Source organism: Hyla sarda, chromosome 5 (genome assembly GCF_029499605.1).
Source record: "Hyla sarda isolate aHylSar1 chromosome 5, aHylSar1.hap1, whole genome shotgun sequence".
In the NCBI taxonomy this organism is placed as follows: domain Eukaryota; kingdom Metazoa; phylum Chordata; class Amphibia; order Anura; family Hylidae; genus Hyla; species Hyla sarda.
Genome location: NC_079193.1, coordinates 182266301 through 182275470, shown reverse-complemented (window position 1 = coordinate 182275470; position 9170 = coordinate 182266301).

The following is a 9170-nucleotide window of genomic DNA, read 5'->3' as shown; positions in this document are numbered from 1 at the left end:
CCGCAAAGCGGGATGGTCTTGCTGCGGCGGTAGTGACCAGGTCGTATCCACTAGCAACGGCTCAACCTCTCTGACTGCTGAAGATAGGCGCGGTACAAGGGAGTAGACAGAAGCAAGGTCGGACGTAGCAGAAGGTCGGGGCAGGCAGCAAGGATCGTAGTCAGGGGCAACGGCAGGAGGTCTGGAACACAGGCTAGGAACACACAAGGAAACGCTTTCACTGGCACAATGGCAACAAGATCCGGCGAGGGAGTGCAGGGGAAGTGAGGTATACATAGGGAGTGCACAGGTGAACACACTAATTAGAACTACTTGCGCCAATCAGCGGCGCAGTGGCCCTTTAAATCGCAGAGACCCGGCGCGCGCGCGCCCTAGGGAGCGGGGCCGCGCGCGCCGGGACAGGACCGACGGAGAGCGAGTCAGGTACGGGAGCCGGGGTGCGCATCGCGAGCGGGCGCCACCCGCATCGCGAATCGCATCCCGGCTGGAGGCGGTATCGCAGCGCACCGGGTCAGTGGATCTGACCGGAGCGCTGCAGTAGCGAGAGTGTAGCGAGCGCTCTGGGGAGGAGCGGGGACCCGGAGCGCTCGGCGTAACACACACGCTGGCCGCCCGTCAGCTCTGAAAACTTTGTAATGGAGCCGCTGCAGCCAGCGCTTTGAGAGCAGCCGTGTGACGTGCGTCTGTATAGATGTGCAGTGTGACGTGCGTGTGTATAGATGTGCCGCACAGGCACATCACATGGCTGCTCTCAAAGCGCTGCCCGTGGCAGCTCCATTACAGAGTTTTCAGCGCTGAAAGGCGTCCAGTGTGTGCAGCAATCTGTTCTGAATTTGAATACTGCCAGCCGCCAGTGTGAAAGCGGTGGCCGCAGCCGCAAATGCCTGGTGTGCCCGATGGCCAGTCCGGCCCTGCTTTACCTTGTCACGATGCCGGCTGGCAGGTAGTGGATCCTCTGTGCCAGAGAGGGATTGGCGTGGACCGTGCTAGTGGATCGGTTCTAAGTCACTACTGGTTTTCACCAGAGCCCGCCGCAAAGCGGGATGGTCTTGCTGCGGCGGTAGTGACCAGGTCGTATCCACTAGCAACGGCTCAACCTCTCTGACTGCTGAAGATAGGCGCGGTACAAGGGAGTAGACAGAAGCAAGGTCGGACGTAGCAGAAGGTCGGGGCAGGCAGCAAGGATCGTAGTCGGGGGCAACGGCAGGAGGTCTGGAACACAGGCTAGGAACACACAAGGAAACGCTTTCACTGGCACAATGGCAACAAGATCCGGCGAGGGAGTGAAGGGGAAGTGAGGTATAAATAGGGAGTGCACAGGTGAACACACTAATTGGAACCACTGCGCCAATCAGCGGCGCAGTGGCCCTTTAAATCGCAGAGACCCGGCGCGCGCGCGCCCTAGGGAGCGGGGCCGCGCGTGCCGGGACAGGACAGACGGAGAGCGAGTCAGGTACGGGAGCCGGGATGCGCATCGCGAGCGGGTGCTACCCGCATCGCGAATCGCATCCCGGCTGGAGACGGTATCGCAGCGCACCGGGTCAGTGGAGCTGCCCGGAGCACTGCGGTAGCGAGAGAGAAGCGAGCGCTCCGGGGAGGAGCGGGGACCCGGAGCGCTCGGCGTAACAGTACCCCCCCCCTTGGGTCTCCCCCTCTTCTTAGAGCCTGAGAACCTGAGGAGCAGACTTTTGTCTAGGATGTTGTCCTCAGGTTCCCAGGATCTCTCTTCAGGTCCACAGCCCTCCCAATCCACCAAAAAGAACTTTTTTCCTCTGACCGTCTTGGAGGCCAGTATCTCTTTCACTGAGAAGACGTCAGAAGAACCGGAGACAGGAGTGGGAGAAACTAATTTGGGAGAGAAACGGTTGATGATGAGTGGTTTAAGAAAAGAGACATGAAAGGCATTAGGAATACGGAGAGAAGGAGGAAGAAGAAGTTTGTAAGAGACAGGATTAATTTGGCACAAGACTTTGAAGGGACCAAGATAGCGTGGACCCAGTTTGTAACTGGGGACACGAAAGCGGACATATTTAGCGGAGAGCCATACCTTGTCTCCGGGAGCAAAAATGGGGGGAGCTCTTCTTTTCTTATCGGCAAACTTTTTCATGCGAGATGAAGCCTGTAAAAGAGAAACTTGGGTCTCTTTCCATATGGTGGAAAGATCACGAGTCACTTCATCTACCGCGGGCAAACCAGAGGGCAAGGGAGTAGGGAGGGGGGGGAAGAGGGTGACGGCCGTACACCACGAAAAATGGGGATTTGGAGGAAGATTCAGAGACTCTAAAGTTATACGAGAATTCGGCCCATGGTAGAAGATCTGCCCAATCATCCTGGCGGGAGGAAACAAAATGTCGTAAATAATCACCCAAGACTTGGTTAATTCTTTCTACTTGTCCATTGGATTGAGGATGATATGCAGAAGAAAAGTTTAATTTAACCTCTTAAGGACCAATGACGTTGTGGAACGTCATGGCACCCTGGGCTTTAAGGACCAATGACGTTCCACAACGTCATGGCATTTTCCGGTCTCTGCCGCTCGCCGGGCAGAGATCGGAACTGGATGCCTGCTGAAATCCTTCAGCAGGCATCCAGGGCAAACGCCGAGGGGGGCCATGTAGGCCCCCCATGTCGGCGATCGCCGCAAATCGCAAGGGAAATCGCCCTTGCGATCTGCGGCGATACCGGGCTGATCGGGTCTCTGGGACCCGACCGCCCGGTAATTTCGCATGATCCCGGCTGTCACACACAGCCAGGACCATGCTGGAGCCTAGGAGCGAGGTGGCAAGCCTGCCACCTCCTCCGATCCCCTGCGATCTGTCGGTTAGTTAACCGACCAATCGCAGGAGGGGGGGCGGTTACTTCCTCCCGTCCTGCCCGGCCCCTTGAAGTCCGGAGAGGACGGGAGGAAGACCGGAGGACGCGGCGGGGGACGGGGGAGTGCTGGGGACCGGCCCCGGTACTTACCTCGTCCCTGAAGACCCGGATCCAGACGATGAAGATGGCGGCGGCGGAGACAGGTGAGTAGATCTTCAGCCGCGGTCGGGCCCTTTACAGCAATGCACGTCGCCGTAAAGCGACATGCATTGCTGTAAAGGGACCCTGTAAACTACAACTCCCAGCATGCCCAGACAGCCCTTGGCGTCTGGGCATGCTGGGAGTTGCAGTTTTGCGACATCTGGAGGTCCACAGTTTGGAGACCACTGTGCCCTTCCAGATGTTGCAAAACTACACATCCTCAGCATGCCCTTACTGTCCAGGCATGCTGGGAGTTGTAGTGCTGTAACATCTGGCCCTTCAGATGTTGCAGAACTACAACTCCCAGCATGCCTGGACAGTTTTGGCATACTGCGAGTTGTAGTTTTGCAACATCTGGAAGGGCACAGATTGGGAACCACTGTATTAGTGGTCTGCAAACTGTAGTCCTCCAGATGTTGCAAAACTACAACTCCAAGCATGCTGGGAGTTGTAGTTCGGCAACATCTAGCTCTAAAGATGTTGCCGAACTACTACTCCCAGCATGCCTGAGAATGCTGGGAGTTGTGGTTTTGCAACAACAGGAGGCACACTGGTTGGGAAACATTGTCTGTTTCCTAACTCAGTGTTTCCCAACCCGTGTGCCTCCAGCTGTTGCAAAACTATAACTACCAGCATGCACTGATGGACTGTGCATGCTGGGAGTTGTAGTTTTGCAACAGCTGGAGGTCCCCCACCCCCCCCCCCCCCACTGTGAATGTACAGGGTACATTCACATGGGCAGGGGGCTTACAGTGAGTATCAGGCTGCAAGTTTGCGATGCAGCAAATTTTGCGCGGCAGCTCAAACTCGCTGTAATCCCCCGCCCATGTGACTGTACCCTAAAAACACTACACTACCACAAAATAAAATAAAAAGTAAAAAACACTACATATACACATACCCCTACACAGCCCCCCTCCCCTCCCCAATAAAAATGAAAAACGTCTGGTACGCCACTGTTTCCAAAATGGAGCCTCCAGCTGTTGCAAAACAACAACTCCCAGTATTGCCGGACAGCCGTTGACTGTCCAGGCATGCTGGGAGTTTTGCAACAGCTGGAGGCACCCTGTTTGGGAATCACTGGCGTAGAATACCCCAATGTCCACCCCTATGCAAGTCCCTAATTTAGGCCTCAAATGCGCATGGCGCTCTCACTTTGGAGCCCTGTCGTATTTCAAGGCAACAGTTTAGGGTCACATATGGGGTATCGCCGTACTCGGGAGAAATTTCTTAACAAATTTTGGGGGGCTTTTTCTCCTTTCACCCCTCATGAAAAGGTGAAGTTGGGGTCTACACCAGCATGTTAGTGTAAAAAAAAAAATTTTTTACACCAACATGCTGGTGTTGCCCCATACTTTTCATTTTGACAAGAGGTAAAAGGGAAAAACACCCCCCAAAATTTGTAATGCAATTTCTCCCGACTACGGAGATACCCCATATGTGGGCGCAAAGTGCTCTTGGGGCGCACAACAAGGCCCAGAAGGGAGAGTGCACCATGTACATTTGAGGCGATTTGCACAGGGCTGGCTGATTGTTACAGCGGTTTTGACAAACGCAAAAAAAAAAAACCTCACATGTGACCCCATTTCGGAAACTACACCCCTCACGGAATGTAATGAGGGGTGCAGTGAGAATTTACACCCCACTGGTGTCTGACAGATCTTTGGAACAGTGGGCTGCGCAAATTAAAAATTTTGTACAGCCCACTGTTCCAAAGATCTGACAGACACCAGTGGGGGGTAAATGCTCACTGTACCCCTTGTTACGTTCCTCAAGGGGTTTAGTTTCCAAAATGGTATGCCATGTGGGGGTTATTTTGCTGTCCTGGCACCATAGGGGCTTCCTAAATGCGACATGCCCCCCGAGCAAAATTTGCTCTCAAAAAGCCAAATATGACTCCCTCTCTTATGAGCATTGTAGTTCGCCCGTAGTGCACTTCAGGTCAATTTATGGGGTACCTTCATACTCAGAAGAGATGGGGTTACAAATTTTGGGGGGTATTTTCTGCTATTAACCCTTGCAAAAATGTGAAATTTGGGGGGGAAACACACATTTTAGTGAAATTTTTTTTTTTTTTTTTTTACGTATGCAAAAGGCGTGAAACCCCTGTGGGGTATTAAGGCTCACTTTATTTCTTGTTACGTTCCTCAAGGGGTCTAGTTTCCAAAATGGTATGCCATGTGGGTATTTTTTGCTGTCCTGGCACCATAGGGGCTTCCTAAATGCGACATGCCCCCGAGCAAAATTTGCTCTCAAAAAGCCAAATATGACTCCTTCTCTTCTGAGCATTGTAGTTCGTCCGTAGTACACTTCAGGTCAACTTATGGGGTACCCCCATACTCAGAAGAGATGGGGTTACAAATTTTGGGGGGTATTTTCTGCTATTAACCCTTGCATACATGTGAAATTTGGGTGGAAACACACATTTTAGTGACATTTTTAAAACATTTTTTTACATATGCAAAAGTCGTGAAACACCTGTGGGGTATTAAGGCTCACTTTATTCCTTGTTACGTTCCTCAAGGGGTCTAGTTTCCAAAATGGTATGCCATGTGGGTATTTGTTCCTGTTCTGGCACCATAGGGGCTTCCTAAATGCAACATGCCCCCCAAAAACCATTTCAGAAAAACGTACTCTCCAAAATCCCCTCGTCGCTCCTTCGCTTCTGAGCCCTCTACTGTGCCCGCCGAACACTTTACATAGACATATGAGGTATGTGCTTACTCGAGAGAAATTGGGCTACAAATATAAGTATACATTTTCTCCTTTTACCCCTTGTAAAAATTCAAAAATTGGGTCTACAAGAACATGCAAGTGTAAAAAATGAAGATTGTGAATTTTCTCCTTCACTTTGCTGCTATTCCTGTGAAACACCTAAAGGGTTAAAACGCTGACTGAATGTCATTTTGAATACTTTGGGGGGTGCAGTTTTTATAATTGGGTCATTTATGGGGTATTTCTAATATGAAGACCCTTCAAATCCACTTCAAACCTGAACTGGTCCCTGAAAAATTGTGATTTTGGAAATTTTGTGAAAAATTGGAAAATTGCTGCTGAACTTTGAAGCCCTCTGGTGTCTTCCAAAAGTAAAAAATCGTAAATTTTATGATGCAAACATAAAGTGGACATATTGTATATGTGAATAAAAAAAATAATTATTTGGAATATCCATTTTCCTTACAAGCAGAGAGCTTCAAAGTTAGAAAAATGCAAAATTTTCAATTTTTTCATCAAATTTTGGAATTTTTCACTAAGAAACGATGCAAGTATCGACAAAATTTTACCAATAACATAAAGTAGAATATGTCACGAAAAAACAATCTTGGAATCAGAATGATAGGTAAAAGCGTCTTAGAGTTATTAATGCTTAAAGTGACAGTGGTCAGATGTTCAAAAAACGCTCTGGTCCTAAGGTGTAAAATGGCCTGTCCTTAAGGGGTTAATCTTGAGTTGTTTACAGAGAGCCCTCCAGAATTTTGACACGAATTGGACGCCTCTATCCGAGACTATTTGTGTGGGCAACCCGTGAAGACGAAAAATGTGTACAAAAAATTGTTTAGCCAACTGAGGCGCTGAAGGAAGACCAGGAAGAGGGATGAAATGTGCCATCTTGGAGAATCGATCAACGACCACCCAAACAACAGTGTTGCCACGGGATGGGGGTAGGTCTGTAATAAAATCCATACCAATCAGAGACCAAGGCTGTTCGGGGACAGGCAGAGGATGAAGAAAACCAGCGGGCTTCTGGCGAGGAGTCTTATCCCGAGCACAGACAGTGCAGGCTCGCACAAAGTCCACGACATCCGTCTCCAGAGTCGGCCACCAATAGAAGCGAGAGATGAGTTGCACAGATTTCTTGATGCCTGTATGACCTGCGAGATGGGAGGAGTGACCCCATTTGAGGATTCCGAGGCGTTGGCGTGGAGAGACGAAGGTCTTTCCTGGAGGAGTTTGCCTGATGGAGGCTGGAGAAGTGGAGATCAGGCAGTCAGGAGGAATGATGTGTTGCGGAGAGAGTTCAACTTCCGAGGCATCCGAGGAACGAGAGAGAGCATCGGCCCTAATGTTCTTATCGGCAGGCCGAAAGTGAATTTCAAAATTAAATCGGGCAAAGAACAGAGACCACCTGGCCTGGCGAGGATTCAGCCGTTGGGCAGACTGGAGATAGGAGAGGTTCTTGTGATCGGTGTAAATAATAACAGGAAATCTTGATCCCTCCAGCAGATGCCTCCATTCCTCAAGTGCTAATTTAATGGCTAGAAGCTCTCGATCCCCGATGGAGTAGTTCCTCTCCGCCAGAGAGAAGGTCCTAGAAAAAAAACCACAAGTAACAGCATGCCCGGAAGAATTTTTTTGTAGAAGGACCGCTCCAGCTCCTACAGAGGAGGCATCAACCTCCAATAGGAAGGGTTTAGATGGGTCAGGTCTGGAGAGCACGGGAGCCAAAGAAAAGGCAGACTTGAGCCGTTTAAAGGCGTCTTCCGCTTGAGGAGGCCAAGACTTGGGATTGGCATTTTTTTTGGTTAAAGCCACGATAGGGGCCACAACGGTAGAAAAATGTGGAATAAATTGCCTGTAATAATTGGCGAACCCCAAAAAACGTTGGATAGCACGGAGTCCGGAGGGGCGTGGCCAATCTAAGACGGCAGAGAGTTTGTCTGGATCCATTTGTAGTCCCTGGCCAGAGACCAAGTATCCTAGGAAAGGAAGAGATTGGCATTCAAACAGACATTTCTCTATCTTGGCATAAAGTTGATTGTCACGAAGTCTCTGAAGAACCATACGGACATGCTGGCGGTGTTCTTCTAGATTGGCAGAAAAAATCAGGATATCGTCCAGATATACAACAACACAGGAGTATAAGAGATCACGAAAAATTTCATTAACAAAGTCTTGGAAGACGGCAGGGGCGTTGCACAGGCCAAAGGGCATGACCAGATACTCAAAGTGTCCATCTCTAGTGTTAAATGCCGTTTTCCATTCATCCCCCTCTCTGATGCGGATGAGATTATAAGCACCTCTTAAGTCCAGTTTGGTAAAGATGTGGGCACCTTGGAGGCGATCAAAGAGTTCAGAGATGAGGGGTAGAGGGTAGCGGTTCTTTATCGTGATTTTATTAAGACCGCGGTAGTCAATGCAAGGGCGTAGAGAGCCATCTTTTTTGGACACAAAGAAAAATCCGGCTCCGGCAGGAGAGGAGGATTTACGGATAAAGCCTTTTTTTAAATTTTCCTGGATGTACTCCGACATAGCAAGAGTCTCTGGGGCGGACAGAGGATAGATTCTGCCCCGGGGTGGAGTAGTGCCCGGGAGGAGGTCAATAGGACAATCATAAGGCCTGTGAGGAGGTAGAGTCTCAGCTTGTTTTTTGCAAAAAACATCCGCAAAGTCCATATAGGCCTTAGGGAGACCGGTTACAGGGGGAACCACAGGGTCACGGCAAGGGGTACTGGGAACCGGTTTTAGGCAGTCCTTGAAACAAGAGGGCCCCCAACTCTTGATCTCCCCAGTGGACCAATCCAGGGTTGGGGAATGGAGTTGAAGCCAGGGTAGTCCAAGGAGGATTTCGGAAGTGCAATTGGGGAGGACCAAAAATTCAATCTTCTCGTGATGAGGTCCGATGCACATTAGAAGGGGCTCCGTGCGGAAACGTATGGTACAATCCAATCTTTCATTGTTTACACAATTGATGTAGAGGGGTCTGGCGAGACTGGTCACTGGGATGTTGAACCTGTTGACGAGAGAGGCCAAAATAAAATTTCCTGCAGATCCGGAATCCAAGAAGGCCATAGTAGAGAAGGAGAAGGCAGAGGCAGATATCCGCACAGGCACAGTAAGACGTGGAGAAGCTGAGTAGACATCAAGGACTGTCTCACCTTTGTGCGGAGTCAGCGTACGTCTTTCCAGACGGGGAGGACGGATAGGACAATCCTTCAGGAAGTGTTCGGTACTGGCACAGTACAGACAGAGATTCTCCATGCGGCGTCGTGTCCTCTCTTGAGGTGTCAGGCGAGACCGGTCGACCTGCATAGCCTCCACGGCGGGAGGCACAGAAACGGATTGCAGGGGACCAGAGGAGAGAGGAGCCGGGGAGAAAAAACGTCTTGTGCGAACAAAGTCCATATCCTGGCGGAGCTCCTGACGCCTTTCGGAAA